The 12,297-nt window shown below is 39.4% G+C and overlaps 1 protein-coding gene across 1 annotated transcript in view; it reads left to right on the top strand.

The window, feature by feature from the left end:
* PLCH1 (phospholipase C eta 1) overlaps positions 1-12,297 on the top strand; it is a 95,338-nt gene that overhangs the window by 16,832 nt on the left and 66,209 nt on the right. The gene's annotated exons all lie outside the window — the stretch shown is intronic.

The following is a 12,297-nucleotide window of genomic DNA, read 5'->3' as shown; positions in this document are numbered from 1 at the left end:
GGTCGTGAGGGGGACCAAGGCGGCCGTTGGGGCAAACAAGTATCACAGCGGACCCTGCCTGCCACGCCGGCTCCCGCCCGCGCCGATGACACAGCTCRGACCTTCGTGGTCGAAGGATTCTCCCCGCAGTGAAGCCGGGAGAACACACCAAAGGCATTTTGATGTAAAGTACTTTATTTTTCAGGACCTCTCTTTTATATTCTTAAACTCGCTGTATCTGTTGACAGGCGAGTGTACCTTACCCGCACGTGTTTCTCTTTGCAGGTGGCTTTAGGCCCCTTAGTGTTGGCAAAGGCTGCTGGGGTCAGGGAGTCTCAGGTCTCGCCTTGTGCCTGGCAGAGCGCCTGCAGGTGGTAATGTGCAGGAATAGCTGTCCTACTCCCAGAGTGGTTTTTCTAAGGCCCAGACCTTATACTCCTTATTCCCTTTAAAGTCAGTGATGAGAAACTCTCACATTAGGACAGAGTTGTGGTGCTATTACCAACAGCAGGATAGGATGCCTATAAACTAAAGATTGAAACACACCTTTGTTTCAAAAGCAGTGTTTTTTAGGAAGCCAGAGAAGTTTGCAACTCACAGAACCATTGTAAACCAAGTGTATCCGTGTTTTGATCACTATGGTTATGTCATCACTGATGAAGCTAAAGGTTTAGTGAGAGGATAAATCATTTGTCAACTTGTGCATCTTCCTAACAAAACTCTATCCAGAGATGACCTGTTTCACATGTTGTGTTTTCTGTTGTGGCTTCCTCTTTCCCTAGAAAAGGGAAAGAAGAATACCAATAGCTTTCCAGTCTGCCTGACAGCTGTGTCGTCATGTTCCTTCACCTGTATGTTACACCTGTGGCAGGCATTACTGGGAAGGTTTGCTCAGTTTTTATGAAGGTATTTCCTGGAATAATCACAACAGAGCTAGGAATGTGTAAATTTGATGTGTGAGCCTGACTTTACCTTGATTAATGAATCAGCACTATGATGCAGTTTTGAAGAGCCCTAATAATAAAATAACTGGACTGTGGAGGCATCAGACATACTTGTTTTTGTTTTACCTTAATTTTTATGTGAAGAATCTAGTCAATTGTGTATCTCATGCTATTACTTATCTTAGATTTACTTACATTGTATTAAAATATCCATCAGTGGATTTCAGTTAGTGTATGTGATTGTTTTCTGAAGAGTACACTGTAGGCAGTAATACCAGATGCTGTGTTGAATAGTAAGGGTGAGTTTACCGCTGCAAAAATTTAGTGAAGGATGCAATCCCCACTGCATGAAGACTTGCAATTTAAGCAGCAAATATAACTGGAATATAGAAGGTAAAACTTAGCTCTGACTGAACACAGGAATTACAGGGTTTCAGTGAAAAAGTGGCTGAACTTGGATGAATTTTACAAATCTGTCTCCAAAAAACTGTTCTGTTTCTCAAGTGAAATAGCAGCTAGTTCTTTCTCCCCAGCAATTGATGCAATACAGCTGGARTGCTGTATGGGTGAAAGACTACTTCTCTTACAGAATTGGAGGAGTGGGAGAAGGGTGATATAAAGCAGTCCATCAGCAGTGGTTGCATCCACTCTGTTCCAGGTCAATCTAGGCTGATTTCTTTGCTGCTGTTGAAATGCTCACCAGTACTATAGATAGAAAACCAAAAAACAGAGGTTTGCTGCCCTATGGCCAAGAAGAACTCCACCTATGAGCAGAGGCAAACTGAGGAAAAATGTATTTACTACTATGATTTTTCAGGTCGCTGATTTCAGTGAGATCACTTTCTTTCTGAATTACCTCTGACTTGTGGAAGGAGAGAGTTGTCTCCGAGGTGTTTTTATGCAGGTGAACTCATACTTCACTGAGTCTGAACACTTGCAGTGTTTTGATAAATGTCTGTCTATTGCAGTTCTATCCAGGCAATGATCAGCAGTTAGCTCCCTAACATGAGTGTTTAACTGGAGCAGTTATATTTTGGATGTTTATTTTCAGTCTTGCTGTTCTAGATCAAGGGAGAGAAAGGTCTGGTCCATCCTCTGTGCCTTGAAGGTGGTATTTTGTAGTACAGCAGGAAAATATCTTTGTTTCTAATAGAGAGAACAATAGATCACGGTCCATTAGCATGAAGCCAGTAATGCATGAACTTAAAAGATTGGTCTGCAAAGTGATAATCTATTAAAGTACAAAACATAATTAGCAGGAATCCTAAACTTGAAAGATTTTGTGGCCTAATTTGTTTTTCATTCGTGACCAGAGAGGATTAATCTCTTTGTGCCTGTTCCCTCCCATCCTCCCCACCCCCGCCAAATCCTCTGGTGTTCTGTCTCCTCAGCCTAAGCAAGACACTGCAGTTAGTTACTTCCTCTCTGTTTCTTTACAGAGAGGGAGCTAAAGTTCCTTTTGGGCAGTAACAAAGACAGGTGGCAGTTCCCATTGCCAGGATATGAAAAGATGTGTATGTTGCCAAGAGTTAGCATGCTGCTCCTGAAACTTCTGAAAGAAATTGTCTTACCATGGGACTGAGCTGATATGGATAAAAGGGAAGGCAGAGCTTTTTAGGGGTTGCCTTTTTGTTGGTATAGCTTTGGAACCTTTTTTTCCTATAGCTCCAGACAAGTGGCAGTGGTGATGCACAGGTGGGATAAATGGGAATGAGTGGGTTGGGCATTTGTTCCCTTTTGGCCTGTTCTCCCCTCCTCTGTTCAGAGACCAAATGGGACTGAACTTTGGGCTTTACATGGCTAAATGAATACTGAACAACCGAACAGGGACCTACCTGAGGCCCTACTTGCCCTGGCAGGAGTAAGGAAACTCTACTTGTTTAAAATCCCCCCCCAAAATGCTTCTGATTCTCTTTATTAGACCTCTTGACTTGGCTTCTAGGCAAGTAATCCTAACTATGCCACTGGGAAACTAGGAAAGAAAATCTAAAGTGAACTATTCTTGGGAAAGGGCTTGCTAGCAGGTACAGTACTGTGATCTAACCCTATGTAATTTGCTGACATTTCAGCATTTGGGTTGTATGTACCCAGCTCTACTATCTATTCTAGTTTAAACAGTGCTTTGGTGACTTTTTAAGTTATTACTGTTAATTTCATATGCTGACATTGAGAGCTTGGCTGTTCAGGGAGAAAGCTCAAAGAACTGCTGATCAGCTTATTTATGCGTATTTATGAATGCTAATATTCTGTTAACACTTAAAGAAAACAAAACGTATTTAACAAATAGCTGATTTTGTCTCGGTGGTTCTGAAAGTCTGTTTTCATGCTTATCATATTAGGATTGGTTACTTCTGAAAGAAGTCCAGAGAGGAACATAATTGGCATAAATATCAACCTTCACAGAATCAGTAAGGTTGGAAGGGACCTCTGGAGATCATCTAGTCCAATCTCCCAAAGATTTCCTGGTGCTGGTTCCRCTGGGGCTTGAACCTAGGAGCTTCAGCACRTAAAGCAAATATGATAACCACTACAGTCTAGCTACATTTCCAAAATTGTTTAATTCTCTGTCAGTTTCCAATTTTATCTTTTGGCGTCTATTCCTCTAAAAAGAAAGGCTTCAGTGTCAAAAGTGCTATTGGTAGGATGTCACTTTAATTCAGTCTTGCTCATATTCTCTACACTTTATTCAGAGCGGTGGATTAACTCAGTTGTTTAGGGCATGTCTGGAATTTTCTCATTATAATACTATTTTTATTTCCTGTAATCTGGAAGATCTGTTGCACCTCAGATGCAAACTGGCCAGGTAAAAATATCCCACTGAATCCCACTATTTAAAAAGCATCGAATTACCTCTCTCCCTAGAGACTTCAGGACTAGAAATTCAGGGCTGCAGAGACATAAAATACAGCATTTGCTGCTTATCTGTGTTCTTTAAGCAATGCAAAAAGCCCTTCATATCTTTGTAAGACTTGCATTGCTTTAAGAACTTGAATATGTGGCATTTACTCACTTCTAGCTGAGATATTTGAACATAGGAAGCTTGTTCAGACTTTATAAATGAGGATGCTGAAACTGTTTATTGGGAGCAATTTAGACATCTCATTTTATTAGAAACCTGAAAAACATCCAAATGAGATGCCAGCACTGCATGTATGAACTGTCACAGTGTGTGGTGCCTGCACGTATATGAATGTCAAAGAACCTCATTTGGAAGACTGTCAGGGAAGACTTCTGCTCCAGTGTGGAGGCTATCAGCTGGAAGCAAGGAAAAGGTAAAAGACAAAGTACATAAGATATGGTGACAGGAGGACAGTGCCTTGCTTGGATGATACAATAGTTGGAGGCAAATGCCATCTTTGAGTGTTGTGTAGTATGAGGAAGGTGTTTGTACTATTACGTAGAATCCAATCTGATGCAGTTCTGGACAGCTGTATTCAAGGAAGGGGAACTCAGAAACATGCAGAGAAAGACTACAAAAGTGACAAGGAGGCTAGAGTATCGTGTGAGAGGAGACCAGATGACTCTTAAGAGGGATATGACTGCTGCTTAAAATGCCATTGTAAAGGGAGGGAAAAGGCTTATTGCAACTGATATGGAAGACTGGCACAAGAGTAAATAGATAGAATATGCGCAGAAGTACATAAATAGGCAGGAAAAAACTAACTGTTTTGAGGTGGAGGTCAGTAAGTTTTGAGACACTGTTAAAGTGTCCCGTCTGTGCTCTTGCTCTAAAGTTGCAGATGTAATTAGTAGCAAGTAATACGCTGAGAAATGTGAACATGAAGCTAGAAGACAACCTAGGCAGTCCCAACTCAATTCATATACAGTAAACAGCAAATACAAACAGCCGAATATTTCTGTTTCATTCTCCAAAATGCTGCTGAACTCATTCAGATCAGACTGCTTTCTGCCATATTTTACTGGTGCTTCGAGATGTATACGTTGCTGAGCAAGAACAAGTATTGGCACACAACTATGTGCCTTTCCACAGGGGTGTAGCAGGCTATGTTTAAATAATGACTGAACATTCATACATGTTATGCTTAAGTACTATGCACATCAAAATTGTCTAAGGATTTCTCATTATTTTCTAATTTTACTAGGAAAAGCTGCTAAGAGCTGCATTTGCAGGATATTAAAATTCTTATCTGCTTATGTCTGAAATTTCTGGTCACAGAAGTGGAGGTTGCTCCTGTGTTTTGTACTCTAGGGAGTCTTATCTGCCTAGAAGCAAATATGTCAGTTTTCTTCAATAACAGCAAGATACAGTACTGTGTGCACACAGAGAAGAACAAATTGAAGACAGATCTGGGTTTAAGCTATTTTAGCAGTTTCTCTAGAGTAGATGAGCAATTATAATGTTCAGAATAGCCCTCGGGACTTGATGAACCTACTTTCTTTTTCTTCCTGCTACAGACAGTGCCAAAATACAAAGTACATCATACCTCTAGGCTTGAAAGAAGATTTATTTACTTTTTTTCAGGCTTTTCATATTATAAAAGTGAATTCTATTTTGTTTGTTTGCTGGCAGTAGCAATGTAGGAATGGCTATGTTGTCAGACCAAACATCTGTCTACTTTGTTAGCAGATGTTTGGGGCTAAAAGTATACAGGAGGGAGAAAGGTGTGTACCTAACAATAATCCTTTCTGTGACATACCCTTCCAGCATCTGCTAGTCAGCAACTTAAGTGCTTCCCCAGCCAGAAGCTGCATACAGATCACTGAATTTATTAACTTTTCATTTGATAAGAGTGGTGGTTTTTTTAATTTGTTTATACTTTTGACCTTATGTGAGAGTCAGCTTCACAACTTACTTTCATTGTTGTAAGCCTTCTACCTGATACTGTCATTGGATGTCCCTAATTTTTGTATTACGTAGACAAAAAGAAGGACACTTTCCTTAGTTGCTTGTTCCTATTTGGTTGGTAACTTTTACATCTTTTCTTCATACTTCTACAGTATTATATTTGTTATACTATTTTTTCTCCATTCTGCTCTTTCTTGACATTTGTTTTCAGAGTCATTGAAAATAACTAAGGATGTGCCTGATAAGACAGTACTTATTTGATAAATTCTGACTTTTGAATCCCCTGAGGAGGGGAAAACAGGGCTCAACTTCATGTTGGAAGCTATTTGGCATGTATAGAAAAATACTAGCGCTGTGTGTGTTTATATATTTGGGGAGAGGATATTTTGAGGAAGGGCAGTGAGTTTAAAAAAAAAATGAAAACATGGATAGAAACTGGCAGTATCTGGGGAAAACAAAGGATTTTTCTGAACTTGATGGTTGCAAGGGAGGTAGATAAGATGGATGATGTAGGCCATCTAATTGCCACCCCTAGTGATGTTATAGGGCAGGGCATGAAAGGAATTTAGGCAGAACCACTTGCTCTTATGCTGGAATGGGAACAGAGCTGTACCTGCAACTCATCTTTTATTTGCTAACTACCAATAAACTGCCAATTCATAGTGTAATCTGATTAAAGCAAACTCGTTCCATTGGAAATGGGTAATTACAGTGTATTGACATCTAGAATGAGAACTATAGAAGGGAAAATCATTTCATAGGAACTTATCACGTTCAAACTATAATAAATGGAAGAGGTTTGACTGCTTGATTACCTCACCTTTGAAAGAGTATGACTAGACGTACTGAACCAAAGGCCAAGTTTGTAAGTAGAAAGGTATTAAGAACATGTTATGCACATCAGTGGCTTTAAATGTCTGCCTTTTAGTGTCTTACTGAAGTAATGAATGGAGAATATTGTGTTGATAATGCTTTCTTCTTTCCCTGGGAAAATGAATGCAGCAAGGACAGGACCTTCATTCTGAAATGCAGCTTTGCCTCAGTGCTGCCCTAAATATAGATACTTCCGTTAGATCCAGGCCTTCGAATTGAATGCTCTTTGAGATAGGCCACTCAGTCATCCAGCTCATGCTGGAACTGAACAAAGAATAATTTTCAATTATTATTTTGTTATCTGATACTTTAGTGAGTTGTCTGTACCAGCCACAAGCAAACCTGCAGGGGAAACTGCTGAATGCTGGCCTGGATGATGTGTGGTTCTTGCCAGTGCTCTTAGTCTTTTGTCTCAGGAATATCCAGCTCATACTTCAAAAAGTTCTTCCAAATTATGTACTTAAATACATCAGGAGTTGAGGGAGGGGGAGAGATTTTTAGTCCAAAGCAATTGCTTATTTTGAGAAATAATCTCAAAGATTTTCCAAATGTAATGGATGCAGTTCTGTACCACTCTTACCAATTGTGCACCTAGCACCTACTGCTGTTACACAACCAGTCTTCAACAGCTTCATGAGAAATTGCTTATGACATGTTTTATTAATGCTTTTTTTTTCATTCTTTCCAGTTTGAGAAGCTGAGCTTTAGTGCAAGTTCTTGTAGGATTTTCTGCTTCAGTGGTCTTGAACTTGTGTTCAATGAATGGGACTAGAAAATGCATTACAGGCTGTATTTATAGAAATGCTCATTATGTTTCTTATCCAGTAAAATGGCCTGATTTAGTTATTAGAGTACAAGAGTTTGGGGGTAACAATATTAAGTCCTTACAGAATTGCACATATATGTTAGGTTTTGTTTGTTTAGTTCTTTTTTCCCCTGATGAGCAGTACTATATAATTGGTCTGCAGAACATCCATGCAAGCCCTGTGCTTAAGGCTAAGGTRCCAAAGTTGCTGGATATAGGCTACAGAATACAGTTGTCTCTCAATGCTCAACTGCAACTTTAGACACAAAGATGTGTGGCAGAGCAGGAAAAGTTAATCAAAATATAAAACAAAATACCAATTACTGCCTTATTATGTAGAGAGATACCTAGAGGTCATTCATTCTTTCTCTGAGATACCAAACATAACTAAAAAGATATAAGGAAAAAAGGCATTAAGGAAATTACTTTAAATTACATAGATAATCAATGTGACTAAAATGTATTTAAAAACTTTCTCTGTGCTTCATCAAATATGTAACTGCCTTTTAGAAGTCTTTATATCACTAACTGAATTTTCAGGTGGAAGAAGGAAACTTCATGCATGGGATATGTCTTAAGTAACTATATCAGACTTTACTCAGTCTACTACTCTAATACTAGTCTAATACTGAGTATTTTCCCCCTTCCATCTTTTGAGTATTTGTTCACTGCCAGCAAACTTTTAATAAGGAGATTGTGTTACAGTTACATTTCTGATGTCTTGGCAAAGGCTAACACTTATGGCAATAAAAGTAAGTGTTCTTCAGTCATGAATATGAGTCTGGCAACTGCCCCAAAGTGTGGGCAGATTCAGATGCTGCAAAGCTGTGAGGTGGGAAGGAAATCTCCTGGAGGCTTCAGAGCGTGGGCAGGGCTGCCTGGTTCTCTGGTGGAGACTGGCTACTCTGCCCTCTGGAATGAGCAGCTGTTCAGCTGGTGGCTCTGGTAATATGTCTCTTTGTAAGCAGATGGGGATGGAATCACATTGCACATATAGCCCTGTCTGGGGTCTCTGCATCCTGACCAGTGTATAACAAGAAGTAAGAGGCAGGATTTTTACCTTGGAATTACTACTTTGATTTATAAAGGCAGAACTTGCTACAGTGTGTGTATGATGGCATATGGGCATTTGCCTTTCTTTTCAAAGTAGTTTTCAGCTGTCTCTGTAGTCTAACAGACTTGAGCTGTCTAGAGCACTGGAGAAGCCTAAGTGTAGTGATTCCTGTTGCTATCTTGTTCTGTTCTGTTAGTCATCCATTTTGCTGCAGTAATATCTGCTGGCTGTCTTTCTGTGGGCTTGACCCAGGTCCTTCTCCTTTGCAAGGATGAGCTGGGAGTGCTTACGTAGAACACCACTTCCAGTGTTGAGTCCCTTCATTTCAGCTGTCTAGTGTAAAAGTTCTGAAGAGCAAGATGAACTTTAGTTATATTGAGACAAGCCATTCTGGCCCTATGGCATGATTTTCTGCACAGTACAGTCTGCAGCAGTTGCAATGTTACCTATATCTCAGCTAAAGACTCTGAGCTGAACTACAGCGTATTTTAAAGAGAAACATTGGTAACTGTCTGTAGAAGAGAAGCATCGAGAGTTTGCAGATATTACAAGAAAGCTTTAAATCCCATTCTTTTTAATGAAATGCCAGGTACGTTACTCAGGCACTATCTGCTTTGTACTTTGATTTACTTACTGCCTTCTCTCTCAAAATAATTCTGGTGGTTTAATATTGGAAATTTTTTGAACAACAAAGGAAGAAAATTTCAGAATGACATTAGTCTAGGGAGATGGATTTTGAGTGAATGATGCTTTTGTAGCTGGAATTGTCAAAAGCTATGAGTGAGATAAGACTTGGAGGAGGGTTAATATCTTTTAGGAGATCAGCTGAAAAAAGTTGAAAGAGCAAACCTTTGGGCATGCAAGCCGTTGAAGGTCGTGCAAGGAAAGGCTTATGTGGCAGAAAGTGTAGTTAGGAAAAAGAGGCATACCAGTGAGTTTAATAAGATGTTACCTTTCCTGCCAAATCTTATCATGCATGACTGATGCGTACAAAGCAGTGTTGGCTGTTGAGAATATGGACAGCTGTCTTAAAATGATCATTGATGTTTAACAAATATGTTCTGAAAATGTGCTTTTTGCCATCAGATTTATGCRATTTTGGTAGATCTTTACGTGCTCTGGCTCTGTGGAATATTCCTAGCAATAGTATTTGATTCTGTTAGAACAGTGGATGTGTACGTGGAAACAAAGCAGACTGGAAAGCCTGTACTTAAAGTAAGATATAACTATGGTGTCAGATGGTATAAAGTGAGCTAGCTGCTTTTGACTTTTCCTTTTCCAGAAAGCTCTAATCAAGCTTTAATCTAATGAGTCTTCAAGGACACACCAGTTTCAGGTTTTATTGTGACTGATGGATGTAAAACCTGGCTTGTCAGGGAAGAACTGTCATGGTAACTTTTTTGAAGTTGAGTAAACCTACAAGTATTTTTCATACTGTTTGGCATATTTCTCCTGAATTATTTAGAAGTCTTCATTTATTTGCTATAATGTTCTGGCTAACACATACAGCATTTTCTAGTTTTTAAAGCAGTACAGCTTTTAAGTATTTCTGTTTTAAAAATTAGTGGGAACAATTTTAAAATTGTTTTGGTTTTTTTGACAAAGTATTGAGTAATGTATCAATTCATGATTTCACACGCATTCTTCCAGAGCATGTTAGAAGATGCTTGTGTGTAGCTCCTATCATGAATAATGGAATGATAGGTAAGGAACACAGTTAGAATTTAATAACGTATTAACCCAGTGCAGTCTGATATATCAAGGATAAACTATAGAATGCTGATAGTTTGTTTCATTTTTCTTTTACTTGCAAATATAACATACTCATTTGAATGTAAATATGTTCAAGTTACATTTGATAGCTTCAGAGTGATGTCTCCATCCAGTATAAGTAATCTTGTGAACTGAGGTATGATTTTGTTTGTTCGTGGTGTGCATCATAAAACTTCCCTGAAACTCTCCCAGAAAACTGCATGCTATGAGGCTTTTACTATTATTTTGAGGGGGGAAATAAATGGGCAATTCAATTTTTATTTTTTTTTCTTTGGTGTGTGTTCTTTGTTTTGTTTTTTATCAGAGAAGTTGAGTTTTAAAAGCAGGCTAGGACTTTTCCTCCATTCTTCTGGCTATCTGGTGAAAAATCTCCAGTATTTCCCCTGGCAGCTTCTGGAAGCTGTTGAACAATATCAAGTAATAGTTTTTTATATGTCGTCTTCCGAACTTTTGTGAGGCCACCATTTTAAGCTCAGGAAAGTATTATTTATGGAGGACTTGTAGTGTGGGTGCATATTTATTGTGCAAAAGGAGAATTATCTCATGGTTACCACAGTGGACAGGGAGCCAAGAGCTCCAAATTGATACTGATGGTGAGATAGTCATGTAGCTATTCCCTTTCCCTCATTAAAACTGCAAATGAATGACACCTCTTTGTAGAGCATGACTTCTAAGGAATGCTGGCATCCTCAGCTGAAAGTGGTGTTAGAAGCCACTGAGAACAAAATCTGAGTTCACCTAGGAATGATCCTACAGTGGGTTTGTTCATTTTTATAGCTTGATTTTTGTGGTTGCTGGATATTGTCAGTGTATATCTTCCACTGTGCAGCAGTCTAGCATGACATGTTGACCGTAGAAAACCTTTCTATTTGTGTTAGCAATAGCTAAGAAATAATGATTCCTCAAAATGACTAAAATATATGTTAAATCCACTTGTATTTTGTCTCCCATCTAAGTTCTACAAGCATGTAAAACTGTGCTTTTTCTCCAGCCGCACTGATTATCGTGTGGCTTTACATGCTAGCATGCACTGGGCAAGTTCTGCCCTTTGTTATGATGCTGTGACAGTGTTGCAGAGAGACGAGAATACAACTGGGAATTCCTCTGGTGCACTGATGTACAAGCTGTTGTATAAAAGCCAGTTGAGTAGTGAAACAATTTGAAAATGCAGTAAATCAAAGATGTGAAGCATTAGAGATGGAGGCTGCTTCATTCTTGCAGTGCTTGCCAGCACTGTGTCCCCTTGGGCTTCATCGTTAAGTAGTGCAATTTATGTAAGTCTGAGTATTTCTGCCCATCGTGCCATGCTGACTGATTTCAGTAGCATTGAGTTGGCTTAAATAAGCACAGAATTTAGCCAGTAGCATAATAATTTTCTTATAGCTACCAGGAGAGTCAGTGCTCAGTATCTCACAGGATACTGCTTGTTCTTGCAAAATTAAATGTTTGGTGATGCACAGACTAAACCCTTTGCATGTGTTGCACTCTAACTAGCCTGATTCTGCAGAATGTGAAAACTTGGTGTTCCAGCTCAAGTTAGTGAAAGAGACAGGAGGAGATGATGGGACAGGCAAGTTTGACTCACAGAAATACTACAGCCTTTCAGTGATGCATTACTTTGAATGTATGAGAAGTGAATTCAACTTTTAAAATGTTCAGCTAAACACAAAACCAGAGGGAAAAAATGAGCGCAGTCCACAGAGGCGCTCTCCTTCCACTTCACAGAATCCTGTAGCTGCAGATGCTGGGAGTTATCCTGGAGTGAGGGTGTTTTCTTTGTCTCTTCTGCATTCAGCCTGCGTCACTCACCCTTTCTTTAACTGAAGTATGGTAATCAGTTTCTGACTGACCGCCCTAGGTGTGAGAGACATTTCCTTGTGCTTGCCTAAAGAGCTGTTCTTCACAGGCATTAGGCACACTTACTGCCTGGAGCGTTTTAATTGCTTCAGTATGCATGTATGTCTCATACCCAAAGTAGTYGCTGCTTCTGCATTCCTACAACAGCAGCGGCACAGAGCAGATGCTTCCAGCTTTTCACTTTTGAAGAAAGTTGTCTAGTGTT

The sequence above is a fragment of the Rhea americana genome, unplaced genomic scaffold (assembly GCF_003343005.1).
Source record: "Rhea americana isolate MKP2758 unplaced genomic scaffold, rheAme1 scaffold_193, whole genome shotgun sequence".
Classification (NCBI taxonomy): domain Eukaryota; kingdom Metazoa; phylum Chordata; class Aves; order Rheiformes; family Rheidae; genus Rhea; species Rhea americana.
Note: the sequence above shows the minus strand (reverse complement) of the source record. Positions and strands in the feature narration are given on the sequence as shown.